The sequence below is a fragment of the Amphibalanus amphitrite genome, unplaced genomic scaffold (assembly GCF_019059575.1).
Source record: "Amphibalanus amphitrite isolate SeventyFive unplaced genomic scaffold, NRLGWU_Aamphi_draft 000859F_arrow, whole genome shotgun sequence".
Lineage (NCBI taxonomy): Eukaryota > Metazoa > Arthropoda > Thecostraca > Balanomorpha > Balanidae > Amphibalanus > Amphibalanus amphitrite.
In genome coordinates, this window is record NW_024882353.1 from 293,295 (window position 1) to 301,647 (window position 8,353).

Below are 8,353 nucleotides of genomic sequence, written 5' to 3' on the forward strand. Positions count from 1 at the left end.
AACAAAACGACGGTTTAGTTAATGGGGTTGGGTGGCTGAAACGTAGCGAGGATAGAGGCAATAACATTTTCTTGACTAGACGATGAAGGCTGGCGAACTCATATTCCCATACCGATTTTGGTGAGTGGTATGATCATACCTAAAATCTCAAATAATAGTCATATGCACAATCAAAACGTTGTCAGCAACTCGATCGATCGGCGATCTAATAAGGGGTTCTGATTTTTTTTTTTTCACGAAAGATTCCGCAACATTGGTCTAGTAATTAGTTGCTGAGCTCAATCATTTTCATAGCGAAGTACATACCTACTTACATTCACTACCACCGACGGTCTTTCTCTATACCGTGTTTGGCATTGGGTTTTGCATTTGGCATTAAATTTAAAAAAAAAATGGGTAGTCCTCGCGTGTGTTTCATCATTCAGTTAATTAGCCTTCTTTTCATTGCCACATTTTCTCCATCCATTTTTCCTTCAGTCCCGATTTTATTTTCATTGGTTGTTTCTTTCACCCCATCCCATTCATCATTTATATCGTTATGTAACATGTATTCTGGCTACAGCCTCCTTCTACCACTTTTAACTTTCGCGCACTTGCTATAAGTGAAGAACATGAATAATACTAAGAAATGTCACCATTCCAAACTAGACTTTTGGATAAAACTTGCATCACTTCATTCGACAGACAATGTTCTCTGTGCTATCACCCTACTCCATCCATCATATTTGCATGAATAAGAGGCAATTTTTTGACGAAATATGGGGTCGGTCGGGCGCCGTGGGAGGTTGTCGATATAGTCGTTTGTTATTACCACGTGACATCGACATTGCCTAGCAACGGCACAACGCCGCGTGAAATTGACGGTGCATGCAGATGGCTCGCTCGATGCGTGCATTCGCAAGGGTGAATTTGAATACCTACATTTTTGTGTTGCGTTTGTTTTTCTTGCTGTTTTCCAGTTTTTTTTTTTTGCGTTTCGAATCAGCTCAATCCCTTTGATTCATTGCCATCACTGTGTCTATAATTATACGCACATGGTTATATACATAGGTATACTTGCATTCATTTATTTTCTCTTAAATACGGTTCTAGAAAAAAAGCCATTTATTTAAGCCTGTGTATTTCCGGGTGACTTTATTATAATATCAGATATGATTTCTGAGTATAGGCAGCTGACTAATCGATCATTTTATCTGAAGCTTCTTATTTTATTTTATTTTTGCAAAAGCCCGCAACAACCCTCACGTCACTCATCCGCACGCAGTGCACCACGACCCATTCAATTCTCGCTTTGCACTGTCTCCTGTTCGGCTCAAATGCGCGACCTCGACGCCGCAAACCCGCCTGATGCCATGGCACGTGACCCTGCCTCGGGTCAGGTCACGTGACCAGCGCCTGGGGCGCATGGCCACGCGGCCTCTTAGCCGCTTGAGACGCGGCGATAGGCTCCAGCGGGTCGGGCAATTGCTGGACTTGCCAGTACGGCGACCGGCCCGAATAGTCGCAATTTCAAAGCAGAACAAAATGTGCATAGAGGTCTAACAGTAGAAGCTTATGAAGATTGAACCCTTACATAAGAAAGAAAATGCGTAATGAATATCTGAAAAAATACCTACCGTGTTTCTTCAGAAACGTTTGCCAGTCAAAAACAAGACGACATAATAATGAAATGTAAATTCAACGCTGCTTTCCTCCGTTTACATAAGCGAGCCAATAAATACCGATTATATTACCAAGCGGCTCAAAACACCCAGCGCTAACATCCGCCCCACTATTTTTACCTTATCGCTCTGCATCTGCATCAGCTAACACCATGCAAATAGATCCATTATGCAAACCAACGACCCCCTGAATTATCAAACGCATAATGGACTTACACACTGGCTGCCCCAAGGCCGGCTGATCCATTCGACATTGGTATCGATAGTGGCACAGAAGGCGAGTCGACAGCCAGCGACCCTAACGCCCCAGGCGGTGGCGGCGGCGGCGGCGGCGGCGGCGGTTCAGTCTTCGGCGTCAAACCGACTGTGCGGACGGCGGATGCGGCTGGTTCGACACTGACCGTCACAGGACTGTGTGTGACGGTGTTACGGTGTTACCGTGTGACTGTTACGGTGACGGTGGGATGGTGGTGGGTCTATGAACCTGCGTCGAAGAAGTTTCAACCGAGCAGATAGGATGAGATGAGGTATTGTAAGCTGATCAGCTTCGTGCGTGGTTTTCAAGGGATTTTGGAATGGTTGTTAGTTTTGTGATAGGCTGGGCTCTGCACACCTTCTCAATACGAAATCGTCTGTGAATGAAACTGAAAAAAAAAATCCAGCAAATGCAAAAGGGATGCACTAAGCTTTTTTTAATCCCTGCTGATAAACTGTATATGTATCTTACAGCTTTCTCTCCCTCACGTAATATGCCTAAGCGCAAATGGCTGAAATCGTCCTCGCTTTCAAAAGAAACGCATCTTTTTATGCACCTTTTTGTCTTTCATGGGAGGCTCTGTTACAAATCAGACATTCACAAAAGAGTCACAAAAGTTGTGGGAAATTTGAATGGACCTTTTTAAGACAGTGAATTGCTTCTGTTCATACATGCAGAAACCAGACTCATAATTTAAAACGGAACAAAGTGCAACAAGAGGCGGGAGCTTGCACCACTTGGATTACCGGCAAATTATTGATAAAATGTGCTTGTTGTCTATTTCAAAGTTAAAAGTAAGCATTTTCCATTCAAATATAAATATTGTATTTCTGTTTGAATGCCTTCTAAGCCTTGGAAAGTGGTGACGAGGAGTGATATTATTTGACCCAAACTGACGCCTGTCTGCTTCATTGTTGAAAATATGCACTTATTGACTTCTTTCCCATTTTGTCAATTCTTACTTCAATGCCATTCCCACGCCACTAGGTAGGTAAGCCTTGTGCGCCTATTTGAAAATATCAGCCAAATCCGCAGAAGCATGCATTTCTTTTGACATCACAAAACGAAATAGCGTCGCATAACGAATCCAGCTAATCTGTGTGTGCAGGATTGTCTCATTTACATAAGAAGATTAATTACCAGAGCGTTTGGCGATTTCGAGCGAGGTTTCAGCGGGAAATCTCATGTGCGTGCGACATTTCAGGTAACACAAATGCCACTCAGCCAGTGGTTTGGCGAACGGCGTTGCCATAGCAACCCAGTTTGCATTGTGCGTCACGAGAGCTCATTAGAAAGGAAACAAGCCAGTGCTGAAGTCAATATGCTCAGTGTCTTCCTAGACGGAAGCTGATATAAATTAGCTGCCTCATTCTTTGGGAAATTGACAGAGACGAGCTACGAATAAGAACACATTATTGAGGCAAAACAATACCAGAAGAAAAGGCCTCACATCGTGACAAAAAACATCATGGTGTATCGCTTCCAAAGACAAAGCCATTTTGGGTGCCGTTCATTGGGGCACGTATTCTTAGGGCACGTATTCCACACGTAAGGACATACGATGAAAAAGGGCATTGCTTGAGGAGAAACGTCGCTCCTTACGGCATTAACTTAAAAACAGTGGTTTATAGAGCAACTAGATCATTGTAACACTGCAATCTTTTTAAGATCATTAGTGGATTACAAAAAAAGGAATAACCGATGAGTTAAGGACGATTTATTTCTTGAAACACATTGAAATATTTTACTCCCAGTGTTGATTGCTTGTTGCTCGTTTTAACCCTTCCTTTGGCGCTAAGCGCGGTCAGAAACCGGTCGCAGCTGCCGACCCAGACCTGAATTATCGACTGAATCCCATTGATTCTGGGGTCAGATCACGCCCCAGACGAATCAATGGATGGCTGGCATCTGACGTAACATGTGTCTGGTGCATCCCATCACGGCAGGACACACACTGTTCCAAATGAAAGTGTCGTTTTTTGCGAAATATCCCAGGCAGAGTGTTTAACAAGCTTGGAAGTTTAGATGCCAGAGCTCCTCAAAGGTTGTGGCCGACAATGCCCAAAGGAATAGGAGGACCAGAAACATAGTATGCAATGTTCAAATGGCATCTCCAAAATAGGTACTGTAAAGAAATAACCGTATGCTCACCATCTTCAAAAGTCTAATGACTTGGCCTAAAATGAATGAATACCGTAAACGTTCCGGGGTTTGCGACAGTTGAGCGGAGCGTGTCTTGCTGGAGAGGAAAATTGGCACATTTTGGCTGCAGTAAGTCCTCTGATTATCTGCCTCGCTCTAAATCAGCTCGTTTTCTCAGTGGTAATGTAGCTCCCAACTCCACGGGCCTCTCTTCCATGGGTTGTCTCGTCTCCTGAGCAGTTTCCAGTCTCTCGGTCTTTGCTTATCTCCTGGCCATTGGGCAACCAAGTGTATCTACTCGTATGTGTTATCTTGCCAAGTGTTCCCTTATCTTTTTTTTTTTGGGGGGGGGGGGGGGTTAGGCCCTTTCGGTCCAATTACACCATTTCAGAGCCGGGAGGATGATAGGATATAGGGGGAGACATTGGTCTGGGCAGGCACCCTAGTGAGTCACCGGGGCTGAGCCCGTCCAGAGGACAGGCCACCCAGCCCCAAGGTACTCACTGCACCCGGCTACGGGGTGCGCTCCCTCAGGAGCAGCGGTGCCGCTCCAAGGGAGCAGCCCGCATGAGATAAAGTTGCCTGTCCAGCCCGGAGGGGGGTTGCGGCGTGGAGGAGAAGTATTTCAGTATCCTGAGGATAGAAACATGGAACGGTGTTCCCTTATCTGTCGCCCAAGGCCCTATATACCCTGTCGCCGCTGGCCACGCCACTAATCCCTCTGATTCACCCTACCTGAGTGCGCGCTTGCGCGGTGACCCATAGCCGGAGGCGCCGGGTGTCAGGTGGTGAGTTCAGCTAGTGCGTGCATGCGCTATAGTTCTCACTGCACTGAAAAAAATCGGGGAACCCCATTTCTTACAATCTGACACCACATACTCCAAAATACTCCTAAATTAGGCTCCGTTTTCATGATTTTAGGATGTCATGGGTGTTGTGACACCCGACACGGGAGCCCCATTACCTTTTGACGCCGCAAAAATGTACATGACCCCCTTGGGAGAGGTTCGGCTAGCGAACTCCCCAAAAATTGCAGGCCAAAAAATTGGAGTGTCGCTGAGACACCCCCGTTGAAACCCCTCTGGGGTGTCATTATCCTGGAGTGACACCCCGTGTTTTCAGCTTCAAATCCTACCGATAGATGGCGCAAACTAAAGTTGGTAAAATCGGGACCTGTTTTTCACGAATGGCTGGTGCATGTTTGGAGCTAAGGCAAAAGCGTGCATAGCGTAGAGTGGCCAACTATATCATGATGATATCTAGACTGATTACCGTGACATACGTTGGTCGTGCACACTACAGGGCGCCGCAAGGCCGCGAACGGAAAGAGTAACTCCTCACCCGGTTATAAATATAGTCTGAGATTCTCGTTCCGAATGATATTTAATCCTCGCCGGGGGTTTTTCGGAAGTATAGGGGAGTGAAACTTCTCTGAGAGATTCCCTGCTGAAGACGCGCGGCTCCCCGCGTGGGGGTCAGGAACAATATGGGGAGTTATATCAGAAAAATAGGGGAGTTGAGCTGCTATATTTTACACCCTAATTTGGCAGTTTGACACCCTGTCGGGTGCTTAGGGACCAAAAAGGTGTGCTCGGCTGATATTTGAGGGGTGTCACCTGCAGTCTAACGGAACCCCATGTGGGCCGGCGCTGACCCCCCTTTAGCGGCTGCGACTCCCCACTATGCGTCGAAACCTTCCTGGGGTGTACGCCAAACACCCCATTTATAATAGCTCAGCGACTCCCCTCAAAACACCCCACTCGGGTGTTATTTTTGACATGACCGTCAATACCCCGTACAGGGTGTCATTTTTTCTTTCAGTGTGGGGTTTGGCAGAACACGGTACTGCGAGAGGTTGACTCACGCAACGTAGTTCCTCAATATTGCCATTTTTCTTAGCATTGCAAGTGATCGACGTCTTACGCCTTGGTCCATCGCGGAACGGGGCTGAGCTGCTTCCAGCTTGATCCACCAGTTTCGCCGGTCGCTGGCAGCAACCAACCCCACCGTTCCGCCAGCGAGTTGACTATCGGCACTTGTCCTGCCATTTACAGTAACGACTCAACCGTCCTTTTGCCAGACGGAAGGTCGGAAAACGTCATATGAGCGTCACCACATCGATTGTCGACTGCACGCCATCATTAAAATTGCATATGACAGGTCACGAACACTTGTCAGTGGGGTGTAGACGGCAAAACGGTCCCCGGTTCGCAAGCGGATCGGTCCTCGGCCCGCCGGCGAAGCAGACCTCAGTCCGTGCAGGTGAAACGGTCATCCGTTTGAACTTTGAAGGTTAAATGGTCTCGTTCCCGCAGGCAAAACGGTTACCAGTTCGCGAGTGAAATGTCGCCAGCTGACAGGCAAAACCTAGTCCGATGAGGTCAGGGTCCCATTACTGTCTTCATTTCATTTATGAGTTGTCAAGTATGGGCAATTATCCAAAGCAGCTTTCGAAGTTGTTTAGCGTTCGTGTTTACGATATGAATCCGGAAGAAGTGATGGTAAGCCGTTTTTGAATTATGAGTTCGTAAATCCAGTCGTATGGCGACAAAGAGGATGTGGGATTGAGTTTATTTGCCCGTGAATTTTTGTTTGGGAAAGCCACAGAAATTGGATTCAAATAAGGGAATTACAAAATAATTTGATATCACGCATAAGTAGAATTTCATTAACTCTTATGACATGAAGAATGTCAAAGGATTAAGCAGATTCATCTCAAAATGTTCTCGCAGATGTGTCCTTCAAAGCAAGTGAATGAATTCACCAGCAAGCAGAGGTCTACCTGCTTTATTTTGTAAGAGGTTCTTCAGCGTCTTGTAAAAGCTTTCAACGTAAGCAGTTCTTTGTTTGGTGTTTGGAAGGCTGTTCATTATTCAATGTCCATAGTGGTAGAAGTGTCATATTGGTTGATTGAATCTGTGTGATGACATATGGATCAGAGAAGCCAGGGGTAGCAAGTAAGTTGGTAGCATTAGGCCAAATGGACGCTCAAAAACTACTACCCCATTGGGTTCCTATGTTAAATCGACCTTTTCCGAACGAGCCCCACACATAACCCATTGTGGTTATTACGAGCCGGTTTAACGTAGTCTTTTGCTTTTGTCTTAGTGTTTGGGCCGGAATTAAATAGCCGGATTTTAACGTAACATAAAACGAAAGATCTGGCCAGTTGTCAGCTAGTAGCTTTCCCCTCTCCCGGCTATAGCCTCACCGCTAGCCGCGAGGACAAAAAAAAAACAGTCAGCAGTGCGGCTTACATTATTAGATGCCGCTACCATCACGTATATCCTGCCTACTAACGCGCTTGAGAAATGTGACAGCTGCGGCATTTATGCCTCTAGCAATTCCTTCCATTTTAGTACCAACTATACGCTTTTCAACTAACTTTAGGCTAAATTTTTTAACGAAGGTTAGTATGCTTTTTCTGGTATATATAATTTAAGAATAACTGCTTTATGCATCTGACTGAGCAGTGAGCTTGTCACAATCCAATATCTTTATTTTTTTATATACACAAAATAAAGCATAAGACCTGTAGATCATCCAGGTGAAATGGCCGCTTTGCGCGTCGTTGGCGTACCCGTTGTTCCATATACTCTGAGAGAAGCTGTTGGTGACAACTGCTTCAAGCTCAAACTCGTTTTTGCGTTTTCTTCGATCCTTTGCAAATGATGCCATATGGCGTGATGTTTTTTAATGGTGCATTTGCAGGAGTTCGTTCTTGCGGATCCCCGGCATCCTAGTCAGTTTCACTGTCTGTTTCATGATCCATCCAGATCCATCTTCTTTGTGAGAAAGTGACAGTCCAGGCATTGTCTTCGACGAATAGGTGACCTCCTGAAGCATTCTTAATGTGCTCAGTTTTATTTATCCACGCATCTCCTTTTTTTATTCAGTTTGTCTGTAATGTTATGCTTCAAAGAGGTTTGAAAAGTTACTGAACATGTGTGCACGACACAACCATGCACGCGGTCCTCCTCACATCGGCACGATTTTCGAATGTTGTTTACAAGATGTTTCGATGGCCTCCTCCAGGACCAGCTTTGAGAGCAGTCTCGAAGGCACGTGAAGAAGGACTCTGTTGGCCATGCGTCAAAAGTGTCCAACTAAAGTCTGGCGATCATTGTCGGGACCAGTGGAATGTGGTGAACAGTTTTCAAAGCTTCTCAAAGACGGTCCAAGTAGCATGGTATCGTCGACGTGCTGCGAGCATTCGGAAGCCTGGCACCTGGTTGGTAGCTCTTCTCTGGACCTTCAGCACCTAATGCGTAGCAGCCCACAGCTCTTCCTCCGA